Source organism: Phoca vitulina, unplaced genomic scaffold (assembly GCF_004348235.1).
Source record: "Phoca vitulina isolate PV1807 unplaced genomic scaffold, GSC_HSeal_1.0 scaffold6, whole genome shotgun sequence".
NCBI lineage: Eukaryota > Metazoa > Chordata > Mammalia > Carnivora > Phocidae > Phoca > Phoca vitulina.
Window position 1 is genome coordinate 42,520,059 of NW_022589709.1, and position 14,661 is coordinate 42,534,719.

Sequence of the window (14,661 nt, forward strand, 5' to 3'; positions counted from 1 at the left end):
CAGAGTTGAGCCATTCCCCCCTAAGACTGGCATGTAAGTTTTAAGCAGTATTATGCTCAATTTCCACAGTGCCTATTTTGCAAGTAGAGAAGACAAGTCAAAATTTCTTCACTTAATAGAGTAAAACCTAAACTCCTTATCATGACCCCTAAGGGCTTACAGTGAGCTGTTTCCAGCCAATTGTCTGATTACATCTCCTATCATTTACCCCCTCACATGTCGTCTTCATGCCTTTGCTCAGGCTTGATAAGGTCTTTTCCTCCTTTAATCTGTTATTACTCTACCTGGAATGCTCCCCTCAGATCTCCCCATGGTGTCTTCCTTCTCATCTCTAGTGCCTGCTCAAATGTCCCATCCTACCTAGTCTGACCATCCCGCCTATCATTTAAAATAGCTCCTCTGCTCCCAGGTCACCCTCTATTCCTGTGCAAGCCTGAGCTTTTTGACCTCAGATCCCATCCTCGCCCATTTCCCACAGGACTGCTGGACTTTGGCGTTGACTACTACAGGCTGTAATTACCAGGCTAGCATGTCAGCCGGCTTCCCGGAACATTTGATCAATGGGTGGCACTGATGCAGAGGTGGAAGGAATTTGCCTCCCCCTCTGTCTGGAGTGGTGTCTCCAGCAATGTCTATTTTTTTCTCTGTCGTTCCAGCTTACTCCTTCAGGTGCACTGTGGTTCCAGCTTCCTCCAGCTGACCACAGTCTTTAGATTCTAGTTAACATGACTTCCTCTCTTTGTCCCTCCAATCTAGGAGTGATAGTGATGTCCTGTTGTTGCTAATCTCTGGAAAGTCTCATCATCCTATGTGATTCTTCAAATTAGTAGCTACAATTATTATTATTATTATTTTTTTACCACCTGTGCTGTCTTCACTGCACTGCACGTTCTGTTTCACCATAGTAGAATGCAAGAGCCAAGAGGACAGATACTCTGTCTTATTTATCACTGTATTCTCAGTATCTAGCACATAGTATGTATAGAGCTAACATATGAAATATGGTAGTTGCTCAATAGACATTTTTTGATTAAAATAAAAGTCTAGATGAATTTCTGCAAGTTTCAAATTCAGTACCAGTTGTAACACACTGTTTTCATACTAATTAGTTTGGTTTTTTGTTTTTGTTTTAGAGAGAGAGCGAGAGAGAGCAAGCTCGTGTGCATGTGTGAAGGGGTGGGGAGGGGCAGGGGGAGAGGGAGAAAGAGAGAATCCTAAGCAGCCTCCACACCCAGTGCAGAGCCCGGCAAGGGGCTCGATCTCACGACCCTAAGATCATGACCTGAGCCGAAACCAAGAGGTGGGCACTTAACCAACTGAGCTACCCAGGCGCCCCACTAATTAGTTCTTTAAACACCAAACCTAATGAAAATGTTATTTTTTTCTAATCCAAATGGAAATAGGAGTGTTTTGGTTTGCTTTAGAGGAGGGTGAGAAAAAGCATCTAAGACGTTTGATTCTATGAGATTTGGAGTTCTAAGCTGGATCAAGACTTTTATAAATCCAAATGGATTATTCCTATAAGGCTGTGGTGTCCCCATTCTTAACAAAATGGTCTTTTATATATGGGCGTGTATGTACTTTTGAATCATAATCCCAATAAGGGCTAATTGTTTGATTGATTGACAATGCTGTGATTCCTTTCAGTTTGGCTGGCATCAACAAAAACACAGGCAATTTACTTTGCAGATAAAATTGACATACCACTTTTTGTCCTAAACAATGTCCTAATGTATATCAGACAAATTTTATTCTATTGGTGGCATCATTTTCAATGATTCTACTATTGAAGACTTTTTTGGTTTGCTAAAGACAATGCTGCTTTTGAACATTCATATAAGCTTTTATGGAATAATCAAGACTCAAAGACATTAAAAATTAAATTTACCGTTTGGTCAGTAGCTGTAGGAAAGCAAGTCCTGGCATACTATATTTACTTATTGGTTTATTTATGAATCTACCTCTACACCTATCTACTACTCGTTCAGTAGTATACATTTCTGCCTCATTCTCCAGTTCAAAAAACAGTTTCAAAGGTTATACTTATAGCAATACAGATCCTACACAGGATAAGGAGAACAAACTAATAGCTGTAATGATCAGAACAAAAGTAAATAATAAATCGCAAGGGAAATTGGATAGAAATTTAATATACAAAAAGCATGCCATAAGATTTGTAATAGTTCCCAGAGGTAGGCCAATAATTGGTTTTGAGTTTTCTAGCAACCAAAACAAAGGAAAGAATCTGGTGATTTAAAAGTTCATAGTATCTATAGAGCTAACATATGAAAAATTACTCAGAAGAAGCTAAGCCCTTGCAGGTACTGAAATCTGAAAGGATTTTCCAGTGGGTCCTCATAAAGGGGACACTGTGTATCCTTTTATAAAAAGAGTGAGAGACACTGCCTGGTCAAGAAAGCACAAGGGAAATGCAAGAGATGATTTCAAATATGGTAGGGTGTCAGAAGTGGACAGCTAGAGCCTGTCACTGTCCCGGCACAGATGGGCTGAGTGCATGCCCCAGAGAGAAAGCCTGAGAGTTTCATTATAGATCATCTAGGAAGTCCTCCAATGTGATAGGTGAGGCATCTGTGTTCAGGATGGATAAATAGCTTTCCAAAAGTCGTGCAGTGTATATAAAATGAAATAGTTTGGATTCTAATTAATGTCTCTGACTCCACAGTCCGTGTTTCCAACAAACTAGGTAAAAAATGCAACATGATTTTATTTCCCCAGTTTCATAAATTGGTTATAGTTGGAAAAAGACAGTTTATAGGTGCAGCCCAGGCTCTGAGTCAGCAAATTGGTAGGAAATGAAGAGCTTAGACGTGCAGGAGTTAAAAAGCAGGAGTCTGAGTGTTACTGCAGGAAAGAAAATAGATGTTGAATCAGACAAAACTGGTATGAATTCTCTTTCTGCCATCTACCAGTTGTATGACTTAGACAAGTTATTTATCATTTTAGAGATTCCATTTCCTCCTCTACAAAATGGGAATAGTGATACACACACTGAAGGACTATTTCAAGAATGCAATAATGTGCATGTAACAATTGGCAGACAGCAAGTACCCTGTGATGTTGGCCTTTACTGTAATTACGATTATTATCAGGTCAAAGAAGTAATTAAGAAAGCAAACAGTTCAATGCATATATAGAATTTGAAGGTCAGAACAGTCAAGAAGTAAAACACCAAACTGGAAACAAAAGTCAGAAATTATAAAGGCCAAATCCAAACTTAAGATCAAGAAGCCATGGGTACAGAAGGAGGCAGAGGCAGGAAGACAGAGTAACACATTCTAATTGCCTGGAATGGGAAAGGCCCAGTGTGATGCACCATTATGTTTAATATAGGAATTTTTCATTTGCTTCCTCCTGGTACAGGAGCCTGTTCCAACCCTGGATCCATGGGGAGAGTGATGCTCATTAATAGGAAAATGGAAGCAGACCCTGACCCAACAGGACAAAGGCTACTGTAAATCTCAGCAAAGGAAATGCACTTTCCCCACATGCTAATTTGCATACACACACATCTGAACTCAACCATGGAAGCTGGTGGCAGACTGTTCAACCTCGGGTGTGCTGTATGTTTCATTAAAGTCTAATTGTGCATAAAATGTCAGAGGAAGAAAACAATGACTGAGAAGAAACAGCACAAATCCAGCCCTATGTTCTATCACTCACCATTTTAAATTTAAATATTATATTGATTTTTTTAGTCAACATGAACAATATCAAGAATTTTCATTGCATCTTCAATAGAAAAAAATTCATATGTAGCATTCCTGGAATCAATTCGGTAACGTTGGTATAGCATTGTTGTATCTATTTTTGAGATGAAGAAACACAGCTACATACAGGATCAAAAAACTTTATGACTAAGTTTTGTAAAATCACATGCCAAAATTCTTAGTATGTCAGCTACAATCTCCACAATTAGTCTCTCATTTCCCTTCAGATTTATTTTTTACTTTCATCTTCAAAAATGGTGTATTCTGATCTAACCCAGTACTCCAGAATTATTCCTTGCACTTTCCTCCCTTTCTGTATCTATTCACATTTTATTTTTTCCTCAGCCAGTAGGGATGCATCCCTTCCCTTCCCCCTTTGAATCTTGAAATCCTAGTAATCTAAATTTTTCTTGTGCTATGGAATCTTCCCAAGTCTTCCAGATCAACTAATTCCACTTTATTTATACTTCTTTTTTGGCTATTGAATTGAGTTTTGCATCCATTTCTTCCCACCCCTTCACAGTGCTAAGCATTGATGCTAAATTCTGAGTAATAGTAAGAAGAAGAAGAAAAAATCCCCAAACAAACAGAAAAAGCCATTCTTGCCTTACAATTAAGTGGGGGAGACAAATATGAAAATATTAATATGAAGTAAATGCATAATTGCATATTATAGCCAGTGTTATAAAGACAAGCAGAAGTATACTAGGAGAAGGGCTAAGGGCTAACAAGGGACTTAGTCAGATGTAGGGAGAGAGGGGTAGGAGAGAATTTCTGAGGTAATGTTTAAGCTAAGAGCTGAGGGTTGAGTATGTTTATTGCACTTATTTGCATACTTGAGTATTTTCTTGCTAGATCTAAGTTTCCATATGCATACTGATTTTTATTCCCTCTACAGGATCTCTAGGATATTGCTTGTTGGCTAGTTCAATAAATGTTGGATGCATTGAAAGGGAGCTGCCCACTTAGTGAACACCTAACCTGGTAAATTTATCTCGGTTCTGAATAAATGTTTTAAGTTCTCTTTTGTCTTGAACTGGACACTTGGGACTGAGTTCTTGATGGATCAGCAGGCACTGGAATGGGTGTAAGGGAGAAAGCATGTATGTTGCTGGCCAGATCTTCACAACAAGATGAAGCTCAGGAGATGTGAACTCCAACTCTTCTCATATTAACTTCCAATGTCTCAGGAAAGCATTGCGATGGCATTCCATGGGTAATCTTTGTCTTTAGAAGGGATTAGGGGATTTTATCATCAAATTAGGGAAGATTGGTTTAAAATGTCAAAACATAGAGACTGTTGTAACTAGAACACGTTTAATACTTGTATTTTTTTCTTTTAGTGGGAATGTCTTTATTTCCATTTATCTATTTCGGTTTTTAGTATTACTGCCTCTATGATAAATATATAAACTATGTGCTATTTAGCCATCCTCACCAAAATTGATTTTCTAATTAGATTCCTCTCCTTTCCAGCCTCCTTTGGCAAGAGAATAAGGTTGATTTCAGATTAGAGTTGCTAAATCCTATTGCACTGCATTTGGAGATGACTGAACAGGAGACACGAGGTAGTTTGGCTACAACACTAAATTTGCACTGATTTCCAGGGTGGATCCACTTAGTCTGGCTGGGGAAGTGTGGCTTTTCATCCTCTTCATTTGTCTTTGCTTCAACTTAAATTTGACTTCCGGTGTAAAGCATCCAGTGCTCCTCTTCTGGGGCTGACGAAAAACCCAAACAAGTAATCTGGGGAAGAATCTGAATCTAGATCTTTAGAGCAAGAGGCTGTTTGTCATATAGCAGGTTGGTGAGTAAAACCTAGCCCTCTCCTTCCCAAAGAAAATCAAACCCTCATTCTCCTTCCAGGCAGGGCAGACCTCAAGACTGTTTTGGAAGAGTGGTAATTATTATCTTTAAGTAATTCAATACAAGAATATGACAGTGTTAGAATGGAAGTAAATGAAAGCATTGTATGGACTGATGAGAAAATTAGCATTATTTTTTTATTCTTTTTGTCGAAAAGGATAACTGAATACTCTATTGTTGCAACATAGTGTGATCTTTCTTGAGACATTTTCCAATTAATGGTATTGCCTCCTTAGGTGTGAGCTCCACAATTTAAATAGGAGCCTATGTTCAAAGATGTATTTCATGCTGTGTCACTTTATCAGAAGAGCAATCTGCCATTTTTTGACAGCCAGTGACTTGTGGCTGAATCAGTGATACCTTTAAAAAGAACTCATTATCATTGCAGTGAACAAAATACGCATTTTAAGATAGTGCGGATTTTAATTTTCAATGTCAGTGATTTTTGCCTGCAAGGGTGTGATGTGTTAGGGATCAGCTGAAGCATTTTCAAATATTTGATATTTCAGGAGATTAGCAAAGTTCGATAGTCAAGGATCACCTCCATTCTTCTTGGGATAAACCAGCTGTTCTTTTCTTATGAGTAGTGCTACTTTGAAGAAAGATTAAGAAAAAAGATGAAGACATGTTTCTATGAGTGAGAAGTCATCTTTTGAGGAACAAGGGGGTCATTAGTGGCCATGGACGTATCTTTTATAAACATCATCAACTGACTTCAGTTAAGCATTAAAGATGAATGAAATATGGACTATGCTGTATGGTCTTGACTAATTCTAAAAAGTTCTTCATAGTTCTGTGACATTGAAGTCAAATTCACATCCTGTGAGAAGTCAGCAAATGGAAAAAACAAAACAAAACAAAACCAGAATGGGAAGAGGTTAGAAGAACAGCATCCTGCCAGCTGACCTAAGGACATTTTTAGACAAACAATTCTAATCACTGAGGGCCTGTGGCAGATTATTTACACATCTCTAGTGTTGGTTATTGTATGGATGCTTCAAATTATTTCAGCTATGGAAGGTAAAATTCTGATGGTGCCAGATTGAAACCTCATTTGAGAGAATCCCACATTCCACAATGACTAATGACTGAAAATTCAGGCTTGATGGGGGAAGGGAGAGAAGTGGAAGCACAATGAAATAGCACTGGACTCAGAATATTTGTTATTTTTCAGAAGGACACTTTGAAACTGATCACTTATATTTAAGCCCATACAGGCATATCTAAGTCACTGTTATGGGATTTCACATCATCCATCTGGCCAAATACTATTTATAAACCCTCTAATATATCCATCAGAAAGTGTTCTCACTCACAGTGAGTTGAAAAGATTTTGGAAATACAGGGAGAAATTTTATGTTAAGACTCTGTCTTCTTACAGAATATGCTAAATTAAAAAAATAAATGAGGTGAATCTATTCTCTCTGTCGTTTCCCATTAAAATGCTTTTTCCTAATATTGGTCTATGTCAGTATTGGCTGTTTTGGTGGTGGGAGGCAGCGCTGGTTTATCTAACAGGCTTTGGAATCATAGCGGCTTGTCTTGAAAATTCAACTTCTCCACTTGCTTGGAATCTATTAAAAGTTTAGTATGGATAGTTATAAATATTACTGCTCAAGTCAGGAACCTAGGCAGCATTCTCAACCTCTCTGCTTGTACACTTTTCCAAACCACTTGGATCTGATCTCTTAAGTATTTCCCAAGTATCATCTTCCCACCAAACATACTGTCACGGCCTCTGCTACTGCCATAGACCTTTATCACTGCTTATTTGGGTGTCTGAGAGAACTTCTTTGGACTCCTTATCTCCTGCCTCTTCCCTTGTAATTCTTTCTACACGTTACTGAAAAACACAATATTTTAAAAATGCAAATCTAATCTTGTTATACCATGTATTAGGATATTTCAGTAGCTTTCTTTAACTTCCAGCATAAAGGTTAAACTCATAAAATTATATACAAGACTCCTCCTTTTCTCTCCTACAGTACCCTAGAATGCTCCCCCTGCTGACCTCTTCCCTCCTATCATGCACATGTGTGTGTGTGCGTGTACACACACACACACACACACACACACACACAGAGCGCTCTAATTCTTACTGATCCTGACTATGGAATTGAAATGGAATTTCCTCTGGGAAATTTTTCCTTACTCACCATAATGAATTTGGTTTACCTTCTTCATGTCTCAATAACACAAGTCCACACTTCTTTCTGAGCACCTAGACTCTATTTTTCCTGTTAGTTTTCAGGAATGATTTTATCATTGGAGTATAACTTCTTTGAGGCAGTGTTTGTGTCTTCTAAAGATACTTTTAGATTCTTAGCAAAGTGTCAGGCAACATCATTAACAAGCTATAAAAGGTTGTCGTAAGGATGAATGTGTAAGGTTGAAGTTTACTGATTCTAGGGACATTTCTATTTTGGAAAAGACTAAACACACTTATTAAGGAAATGAGTCTCAAACTGTGGAATTTCAGACTTAGGCCATCTGATGACTGAGGTGTGTGTTTGTGTATGAGTGCTGTGCTGTGTCAGTGTGTATGTTAAGGGTGCAGTAAGAATAAGAGGAGGTAGGGATGGAGGCAATAGGGATGTCTCAAAATGCTTTGAATAATATCAGGTAGTTGGCTATTCCATAGCTAGGAATATGGCTAATGTAATGAATTTGATTATTAGTCATAGTAACTTAAACGCATTACAGCTTATTTTTCTCTTGTGGTGAGTAGTCTGGAGGTAGGTATTTGCTGGTTCAGGGGCTCAAAAATGTCAGGACAGATGTCTGTGATTCTCTTGTTCTTTTTCGTATGGTCCCCAAATGGCTGTCAGAATTCTAGTCACCAAGATCACCTTCCAGAAGGGAAGCCAGAGAAAATGTGGAAGGGCAGAAAGGAGAATGCCAAGGGAAAATGTAGGTGAAGACTTATCATGTCACTTTAGGGAGCTGTGTGGAACCACCCAATTAAATGACTATGTTTCATTATAATTCTCCTTACTAAGTTTAAGGATGCACTTCTTGACTCTTTTGGAAAATCAGTAAATATAAGCATATAAATTGTGTTCCAGATAAAAACTTATGGTTTAACTTACTGATCTATTTAATTGTGCATTATTTTATTCTATCCTCTCAACCCCAATAATAAAACCCTCAACTTGCTAGTATTATTTACCCAAAGTTATTAAGTACTTACTCTGTGTCAGGCACTGTGCTTATCTCTGAGGATGTAGAATATAAGAAATAAGAAAATATAAGAGACTAGGACAAACTTCTTGCCCTTCAGAAGCTCATTACTTAGTGGAAGAAACAAATCAACCTGTAATTCTTACATTCTATGGGCAAGACAAGCCTTAGGAGTTTTGGACAGGTTGCATCCAGACCCACTCCAGTCTAAGAACTAAGAAGACCTCCATGAAAAACTGCTGGCTCATCTATTTTCTCTCTCTCTTTTTTTTTAAGAGAAGGAGTTGAGGAAGCATGACAGTAGTTCCAAGCCGATTAAAAAACAGATGTTCAGGGGTGCCTGGGTGGCTCAGTCTGTTAAGCATCCAACCCTCGGTGGCTCAGGTTGTGATCTCAGGGTCGTGAGATGGAGCCCGGCATCAGGCTCCACACTCAGCAGGGAGGTGTGGGGTTTATGGTATACTACAAGATCAGTAAGCCCTGGATATACTTTCAAGGATTACATTTGTATACTTGTATAAATCATTAAATTCTGAAATATTATTCTTGCAACATAATTTCTTTTTCAAAATTGTGAACTCCTAGAGTAGAGAACCACACAACTATATCAAAATGTGGATGCTGATGATCACCTTGACTCACTCACTGAGTGGCTATTATCCGAACACCACAAAGAATATATAGAAGTGTGATGAGTTTAGGGTAAAATATGTGCTTGAGACATCTGGGGAACAGCTTAATGGAAAGAGAAAGTAGGCAGTGTGATAAACAATCTTGGAGCTTAAAAGTAAGATCTGGGATAAATACATAGATGTGAATTCCTTCATTCATTCAACAAATATTTATTGATCACATAATGATATTGGAAATATAATGATAAATAAGAAAAAAATTCCCTACCTTTAAGAATTTTCCATTATAATCACAGAGACAGAGAAATAAAGGTTTTAAAATGACTATAGGTGGCATTTAAAACTAGGAAGTTAGATTGCTTCCAAACTGTAGAGAAAGTATGTCAAGCAAGAAGGGATGACTCATCATGACATCTGAAGCATCCTAACTTTTGAAGGAGAATGATGGTAGGAAAAGAGGAATTCAAAACAGAAATTGAAAAGCGGCATCTGAAAAGGCATAAAGGAAATCAGAAAAGAGTGGTACCACAGCACTCAAGGGAAGTGAGAGTTTGACAATGGGAGTCAACTGTCTCACTGGTTAAAGGAATGGCCAGGCAGCTCCAGAATGAAGGTGCCCAATGGACTGAGGAAGTTATTAGTGGTCTGGACAGGAGCAGATTCAACGAATCGACAAGAGGCAGAAACATTTCAGCTTGAGGAGTGAATGGGAGGTGAAGAAGAGATAATAGGTGTCTTCTGCTCCTTTTATGAAGTGTGGCTACGGTGGAAAGGAGAGAAACAGGGGAATGTAGACTTGAGAAAGGCCTTTTAATAACAACGGATTAAAAGAAGAGTCCATAGACAGGATGTGTTAAATGTAGGAAGATATAATTTAAGAAACAACATCCTCAAGGAATGGATGGGATCTGGAGAGAGGGTGAGAAGAATTAGCCTGTAGTTGGGTGTTTCTTCTACTGAAACCAGGGAGAACATGGAGTTCCAGGATCTGGGTACAAGTGTGTCTAGGGGAGGTGAGACAGTACCTAGCCAATGGCCTGTATCTCTCTGTGAAGGGGACCTAAGAGGCTTTGAGAACTCAGACTTGAGGTTTTCAAGAGAATGGTGAAGGTTTAAAATGCTGTTACAGAGAATTGGAAAGAGTTGCTTAAAGTCCATCAAAGGAATGCCAGATGGTCTTGAGATCCTGGAAGTTAAGAGACCATGATATTTTTCTTGGTACCAGCTCCCATTACTGTGTGAATCTTCTCCCGAGTAGCTAAGAATTTAAGTTTAGGAGCTGAAGAAGGCCATAGTTTAACACATTGTTCTGGGGCTGAGGGCAGGTTGGCTGGGAGAATAAGGGAGTAAGGAATTTGAGGGTATTAGTGGGAAAAAAAATTCCAGGTCAGGGCCTCTTAGATTTTTCCTCCTTAAAAATTTGCACTGTCTTCTGCCTATACCACACTCATGTGCTGAGGTAAAGCTCTTAGACCTCCATAGGCTGGGCATGACCTGAATAGGCAGAGGTCTCAGGCTTGTTATCTCTAGCAGCCTTGAGCATCTATTATATTAAGATAAAATGCCAAATTTAATTAATAAAACTGTTATCTTTTTCTATTATGTTATGCAAATTATTGGGAAGTACTGGTTTAGACAATTTATGAGATCTCTGCTGGTTAGGGATGGCAGTGATGCCCAAGAAAACTCTGACTTAGAGGAAATAGGTATTTCCAGAGGGTCGAAACACAAGAGTAAGGAGAATGACAGAGCGTGACCAAAGAGGAGAAGAGAGATAAAGATTTCAAAGGCTTGGCTCAAGTATAATTAGCTGGATTGGAGAGGAGGAGAGGGGCAAAGATCAAGTTTGGGTAAGGTTCTCCCCAGAGACATAGAATATCACCTGGTATAATGACAGTCAACACTGCCAATTCTCTTCTTATTCCCCCTCATCCTTCCCTTTTCTCTTTTTGTTCTGGTGAGATTTAATCAGGGATTTCATTTTAAGGATACGGGGGATCGAAACAGAAAGATTATCAGATACCAGGGCAGCTCTTGGGATCAGAGCTAATGTTTCTCTTTTTTCATTTGAACAAGTTGTTCCATGGTTAAAAGCAAGTTTGAAGGCCATGTATCGAAAGCAGTAGATCAACTAAATACCCTTCAGGGAACTCCACATATATTCTAGTTATTTCAGTTGAGACTAAACTGTTGTAAATTCTGTTATCAAAAACAATTTTTTTTTTCTAATTTAAATTCCCTTTTCCCCACCTCATAAACCACAAGGGTATAAATCTTTTTTTAAGATTTGACTTTTCAGAGCATCTTTGTTGTGGGTGATACCGTTGACTTTTAATGTCTACAGCTTTTCTATATGATTTTCCTGTGCAAAATAACTCATATCAGCTAACTGGAATTTGCTCATTGGAAACTCTCCTGAAGTGATACTTTCTTTCATAGAGATCCCTTAAGACAATTCTAAGTCCATACTGTGCTCAAGAAATGCCTTTAATCCAGGTGAGGCTTCCTGTGATTCTGTGATTGGTCACAGTAATAGGTTCTACTCATGTGGCCTCCACTTTTCACTTCAAAGACATAGCTTGAAAGTATATTTGTATATAAGAGATTTTTGTCTCTGTTCTAAGTCAACTGCAAGGGAAGCCTCTGTTGGAAATCCAGTGTTGTTCTTATATCATTAAGCCAGAAGAGAATTCCTTATTTCTCTCTTTTCCTGCTCTTTTATTTTCTCATTGTGTCCTTCCTTCCTTTCCCCCCCTTTTTTTTCTTTGTGCTGCAACTTGAGCTAATTTCATTAAAGGCTCTTTCTGAGGAATTGTGTCTTTAGTTAGATAGCAAAGGGCTAGGTTCTAGACTATGGCTAGTGTTACCCAAAACTCAAAAGCTATTACCTAAAAACATTATTTCAGAAAAATTAAGATTTTATGAAAGGCTATATTTTGTAGTTCCAGCAGGAGCAGTGTGGTATCATGTGTTACTAAATTGCTAGTAAAAGAGAATTTTCAGATTATGTAATTTTTCGGTGTATATGCAAATATGTGTAGTCCTATTGCTTGCTGTTCCAACAAATTGCAGTCATTCAAAATGAAATGTAATAGGCTTCTTTAAAGGATTTCCGGGAATGATTTTCAGATCTGTATTTCTGAAGGATGAACTGTTCAAAGCTAAATACGGGAGAGATAACTTGGAAATCTGTTTATAGACATTTGGACTGAGCTTCCACAACAGGAGAGAAATCAAATTAATTTATTCAAATTGTGCTCATGTTTAATATAAGGGGGAAAAACGTGCTTTCTGCTATTAGATCTAGTGTTAAAGTGCAACCACAAGAGGAGAGAGAGTTTCAGAATGCTCTGAAAGTAGCAAAAATGAAATGAAAATCTAAATGTGTGATGAAAAGCGAACTGTCTCTCAAGGGCAGAATTTTCAAAGGGGACTTAACCTAAAATCTCTTTAGATGTTCAATCTGTAGTATGAACACTTAATCTTTTTTGCTCAGCTTTGAAATTGTACCCATTTAAATCTGCCTTGTGCCATTTTAGAAAGGCCCATACATTTGAGAAGGTGTCTCAGCCATTTTTCAAATTAATGCCAAAGGCAGGAGATGAGGTCTTTGAATTTATCTTACTGGGACAAAATCAGAAGGTTTGGAGGTTGTAATTTGAGAGCCAAGGAAATGCATAAGCACCAACCAATTCCTTTATCTTGCTTATGGATTGTTTGAAAGAGATAATTTAGCTTCTGCTATTATTCTAGAGAACTTGAAATGACTGCTATGTATGTAATTTTAAATGACTTAATTAAGATTCTTATATATTGAGACTATGAAAGATTCTCTCCCTGTTTTGTTCAGAGGTGTGAATTTTCAGAACCCTTCCTAATAATCTTGTGATATGCTTGGATTTTTCCCAAAGCATAAAGAAGGATGGAACAAGAATGTCCAAGGAGGAGGAAAGGTGAGAATTAAAGTAGCACATTCCCTAGCAAGTAAATGAAGTTGACACCTGTGTGGAAACTATTCCTTAGTATCCTTTTAAAATAGCTTAGAATTGTCTTTGTTTTACAACTCAGTGCCCCCTACTTCTCCTTTGTCTTGGAAGGATTATTTTTGGTGTAGAAAATTAAATATACATGAATGCCTTTAACATGGAGGGATATTTAAAAATTATTATTTTTAAAGGTGGATTTTTTTCCTTGCTAAAGTGAATAAAGTTTATAAGCCTATAAGCTATTAAACTAGTTGTCTGTGTGGTTCTTTTCTGAACTAATAATGATGCCTGATGAAGGGTATTATTTGAGACCTGTTTTAACAAGCTGTCAATTACCTTACTTTTCTGGGTTTAATCCACCATATTCAAGGCTATATTCACTATACTTACACTTGAAGTAAAACAATTTTATTCATTAATTTAATTAAGTCATTCAGGTATTTGCTGATTGTATAAATATTCAGGAATTTACTCATTTATCTATTCATTAAAACAAATCAAAAGAATATTGAAAGTTCTGGGTGCTAGGGGAGGGGGGTATTCATTAATGACTAGCACATGACTCTCTCTTTTGAATCACTTGCAGTACCCCAGAAAGTATAATATGTGTTCAGAAATAACTATAGTATAAGGAAGAAAATAGTGCTTCAGAAGAAGAGGGGGTCATTACTTAAGGTAGTTAAAAAAAAAGATGAAATTAGCTCCATACTAGTTTGGCATTTCATTTCCATTAACTTCTCCATCTTGCAGCTAGGAATTATTTCAAATGGATTATTTCAGGTGAAAAAGATAAAAGATGTACAATTGGAACCTGCTTAAAAGAGATTTTGTTTATCTAGCATCTTCTGAATAATTTGGACCTCAGGTACCTTTATCTGTTTCGAGGTATTGAAACACAAATATTTGCCTGTCTTCTTTCAGAAGCCAGCTTCCTCTGCTGTGTGGTGGAGGAGGGGAAGAGAAGACATTCAGTCTAGTGGGCTCTCTTAGGTCCTCTGTAGGATCATGCATGTCTTCCCAGCTGCTTCTAGCAGCCTTCTCAGTTACCACCCAGGCTGGGAAAATCTACAACTTTTATTCCATTGTATATATGAAACCATTTCAAAACAGAATTATAAGGCAGGTTAGGAAATATGTAAAAACTTGATACATAGGATTTTCCCCCAGAGTACCAGAGAGAAGGCATTTAAGTAATTTAGGCTCCTCCCAAGGTAGTCTCATCCCCAAGTCCTAGTTGATCCTACTTCCTGAGATTCTTGCCTTCTCTCT